The following is a 4,928-nucleotide window of genomic DNA, read 5'->3' on the forward strand; positions in this document are numbered from 1 at the left end:
GACTACATGTGCAGAAGCCCATAGCCAGGACAGGTGTGCTTTGTCCAGAGGCTCTGAGAGTTGTGATGGGCGGTAGTGAGGGCCTCCCCATGAAACTCAGAACCCGGGACCCGGGCATGTCCTGGAGAGATCACCTGCTGGGCCAGCTACAGACTGTATCCTGCTGTGTCCCCAATGGATGTGAAGGGCTTCTGAGTGGTGGCATTTGTGGGCCTCAGCAGAATGGAGAAGTAGGGTATAGCTGTCTCCAAAGACACGATGTCCCAGTACATGGAGGGCCTGCTGCAAAGTGGCTAGCACACTAGTGGTGAGGATTTGGTTTTGAACTCCAAGGGGACTTTGTCAGCCCACTGAGGACAAATTGATGCCCAGAATCTTTACAACAGTGCTGGAGGGCCATGAGTGTGTCCTGCAGAAACCTGGGCACTGTCCAGGAAGATGGAGAGCAGGTGCAGCAGCCCTGCCACAGGTGTGTGGCCTGGGCCAGGCGGTGGCTTTACATGCAGCACCCAGAGCGGTTTGGGGAGCTCAGGGAGAACAGACATCCTCCAGCTGGCTGAGAGTCACTGGTTGCTCTTGTCCCTGGAGGGGTGGCCTTCTCTGCCCCAACCCAGTCTTGTGCTCTCCTTCCCTCCCATTCTTGGCTGCAGGACTGGGAACCATCTGCTGGGACGTTGCTCTGTGTCTGCCTCATGGCCATGCTCCCATCCTTGCCTCCTGCATAGACTGGGGTCAGGACTTGGCAGCCCAGAGCCCCAGAAGGGTTTCAGTCTGTGCTGAGGTCACACCTAGGCGTTGTTGCCATCCTTTCTCAGGTGATTCTCAAACTCCAAAACTCAAATGAGAACAGAGAGATTCTTCTCTGTGGTCTTTTTCACTTTTCTCTTTTGGCTGCACCGGAACCTTGGCAGAATTTTGTGGTTTCAACAAAAAAGGTGTTATGTCTACAAATTTTTTACAGTACTTTCACTTCCATGTTGATCCATAGCCCCCAACCCCAGCATGATTTTTTCCACTGATTCCAGCCAGTGTAGACTGAAGCTGTTTTTTCAGACACATGCATTTGAATTTTAGGGAATATTGAAGTGAGTCTAGACTCAATAAAAACCTTGACATCACTAGTCTTGGGTAAACATTCTGAAGCCGTGGGTGGGGTTGTAGGTGTGAGAGGAGAGAAGCTTCCAGGAGCAGCACATATATTCTCACACACGTTTATGGTGTCTGGTGGCCTCAGCAGACACAGTGTGTGTGGATCTTGGGCAGGGCCCTGGGGTGATGGTTTGACCTGGTAGGAAAGGGTAGTCATGTAACACAGCATGCGTGTTAGTGTGGGGCAGAGCAGGGGCTACGTGGAGGTGAGCCCTGAGGAGGACCCTCCACCTCCCAGCTCCTCAGAGTGCATCGCCCTGTCCCTCCCCTCAGCCCTTTGTCCACTGTCCTGCAGGGAGGGTCCTGGTGCTGCCTGTGCCACACAGTCACTCCCAGGCCTGCAGATCCAGCTGGGGCAGGCAGGAGCTCCAAGTCTCTGCCCTTTGTCTGCCTTTCCCAGCTGCCTCTCACAAGCTGTCTGTGTGTCTGGTGTTGACGATTGCGGCAGGTTTATTTTACAATAAACCATAAGGAAAAAACTTCCTTGAACTGTTTTAAAATATGGCCCTAAATCCCTGACTCTTTTCACATAAAAATGGAGGTGAAAATGTCTCCTGTTGAATCCAGATTGGGTGACATCTTGACCAGTTGAACACTCCTGACTTAACACCATGCCATTTGTTGGGCTAAGGTCATAAGAAGTTGGTATCTTTCACTTCCTGTGTGTTGGATGGTGCTGCAGCCTGAATGTTTTTGTCCCTCTGAAATTCGTATGTTGGAATCCCTCCCCTGGTGATAGCATGAAAAGGTGGCGCTTTCTGGGAAGTGATATGTTCAGGAGAGTGGAGTCCTCATGAGTCACGTTAGTGCCCCTGACAAAGAAGCCCCAGAGAGTTCCTTCATTCATTCCCTCAGGTGAGGAAGCAGTGAAAAGGTGCCATCTATGAACCAAAAAGCTGGTCCTCACCAGACACCAAATCTGTTGGCACCTTGATTTGGACATCTCAGCCTCGAGAACACTGAGAAATGTATTTTTGTTGTTTATAAGTCACTTGGTGTATGATTTTTTCCCCCCAGCATCCCACATATACTAAGAGTGCTGGTGCCTTTGAAGCCCAGATACAATACTTGGAGGAAGTCTAACTAAGCATTGCAAAAAAAGGAACTGAACCCACTTGCAAGGATGAGCTAGAGAACCCAGAGCAAGCAGCTTTCTAGGAAAAACAAAACTCTGATATGCAGTGTTTGTAAATCTTTCTGGTTCAAATCCTCCTAGCTCTGAGTGGGATAAAAAGTGCCACACCTATCTTTTCTCTCATGAGCTGGCATGACCTGGCCTCAGTGCATCACAGTGTCTCATCCCTCAGTCTGTCAGAGCTCCCACTGAGCCAGCCCAGCACTCCCTGCTACCTGTGCGCAAGTGTCTTGGCCCTGAGGTTTTCAGATCCCAGCAGAACCTCTCCTCTGATGCCCATGGAAGGAGCTATTTCCCAATTGCAAATGTGTGAATGAAGACCTGATCGTGCTGTTTTAATTCCCTAAGTTTTGTGGTGTCTTTTCACACAGCCCTAGATGTACAGAGGGCATTTTCACAGTATTGCTGAGGAATTGGATTGGTACATATTTTGTGTGTGTAAGTCTCAACTTCTCTGAAATATTGATAAAATAGGAATGAATTTTCTCAACTTCTTCCCAAAGTGTCACAAAGAGCCCATTGTGGTGGGGGATGAAACTGTGGAGTCTATGGAGTGACTGAGGAACCCTGTCTCATCCATTCTCAGTTTGAATTTTTCCTGTGTGGAGCAGGGGTAGTGGATCCAGGTGGAGTCTCAGTCTCTCCACTGAGTGACAGACTCAGAGGAGAGCATGGGACTCAGGAGTTGACTGAAACAATGGAGAAAGAAATAGGGGTTTTCTCCCGGAGATCAGCAATGGAGGCTGTGGGGAGATAACCACAATTCATATGGCTGTCTCTTGGGGAGCGAGCGCAAGTTAAAATCAAGAGAAAAATGGGGGTGATAAAAGGTAAAGACAACAAGGTCTCTTATGCTTTGGGTCCTTCAATCAGGGATTTTATGAAGCCAGAATTCTTACTTAATTATCAGGTGTGGCAGTCAAAATGTTAACTCAGCTTGTTGTGGTTTCTTAAATTTGAATGCAAAACTTAGCTAATATGCCTGAAAATGATATAAAAATATTACCTAGCTCAGAGAATCTGAGTTAAAGATGGTACAGTTCATAAGAACAGGAAATGAGGGTAGATGACAGGTGTTCCTGGTGCAGCCTGGGGAAGAGACTCCCAGGTGATTCCCAGGCACATTTCTGTGGGAGAACACCCTTATCAATGCTGATCGGCAGGGAAGGAGGGACGGCTACTGGAGAGGCTGGAAGAACAGCAGGTGAGTCAGCAACAGGGACCTTCATACTTGATATTCAGAGGTGGAAGAATTCCAGGTGGTGGCAGGACCATGGGGTGGAGGGCTGGAACAAAGGTGGGGGTCACTGTCAGCCAGGAGGTTACAGCATTGAGAGATTGGGTGGGTGACTGAGAGGAAATGTTAGAGTGGGCTCTTTCCCTTAGGTTCTTCATGAGTTGTTTGTTTCTTAGTGAAAAAGGAAAAAATTCAGATATTCATAAAATGGAATGAGTACTTTTCAGATCTCTTTCCTTCTGGTTTTGCTTGAAAGCCGAGTTTAGAAAATCAGAAAAGAAATAGCAAATGAAATCTATTTCATTTATTGTACAAGAAAAACTTCACCAAGACGTCTCAGAAATGTGAAGGAAGCGCTTATTGAAGACTGGTGAAATAGGTGTCAGAACGTTGCAATAGGGAGAACCGTTGGCCTCAACTTCCCTGAAGACAAAGGCAGGAAAGGTGAAACCCTGGGTGAGCTAGGGGAAATGCACTGGAGTTTGGCACCCACTCTGCCCTCCCTGGGATCTGCATGGGCTTCCCCATCCATGCAGTGTCTCAGTGGGGTGCCTGGGCCCCTGAGCTGCCTCAGCACCCTGCAGCAACAAGAAGGCTACCATTTTCCTGGTGAAATGCTTTCCCTCCCTCACCCCTTATCCCCTGTGAAGCTGTATTTTCCAAGCAGAATCAGATTCTCAGCAGCTTTAAGGCAACGCAGGAGAGTGCGTGTTGCAAAGTGCAGTGGAGCATTTGTGCTTGTGTGTTTTCTGGGTGTGAAGACAACATTATGGGTGTGAAATCCAGGTCTTAGTAGACCTGGCTGGAGGGTGCTGTTAATGTGGACGTCCCGGTGTGGGCCGCTGTGCTTTCTGTTCCATGCATCCGGCCTTTGCTAACAACCCATTTCCCTCTTAAAGTTGTTTCAGTGAATCTCCTATAAGCCAATGGCTTAAAAGGCAATTGTGTGACCTGGACACGTTCAATAAAAGTCCAGTTCTTTAGGACAGAGATGATGGTGCTTTATTCTGAGGAGGAATGATTTTGTGACTGCGTGAAGTTTAAGCTGACACCGATTGTTTGCCCAGCACACGGGAGCTCTTTGAGTGGATCCAGAGAAAATGAGGCAGAGTGAAAAGACAGAGCAGTGGATGGGGAGATTGGTGGTGTGATTTGGGCCTTCATTTCCATGTGAGTCTGAAGCCCAAATGCCTGCTTGAAATTTCTAGAATTTGGAATTTCGTTTTGTTTAAAAACTTAGGATTCTGGTAGGTGCATCCCAAGTGTCTTGAGATCCAAAGACACATCAAATGTGAAAGAGATGTAAAGACAGAAATCTTGCAACAAGGTATTTATTTTGGATGAGAAAAGGAAATGGAGGGCAAGGTACAGGAGAAACACGAATTTCTTTTAACTCTCAAAGTAAAT

The sequence above is a fragment of the Pongo abelii genome, chromosome 7 (genome assembly GCF_028885655.2).
Source record: "Pongo abelii isolate AG06213 chromosome 7, NHGRI_mPonAbe1-v2.0_pri, whole genome shotgun sequence".
NCBI classification, from domain to species: Eukaryota; Metazoa; Chordata; class Mammalia; order Primates; family Hominidae; genus Pongo; species Pongo abelii.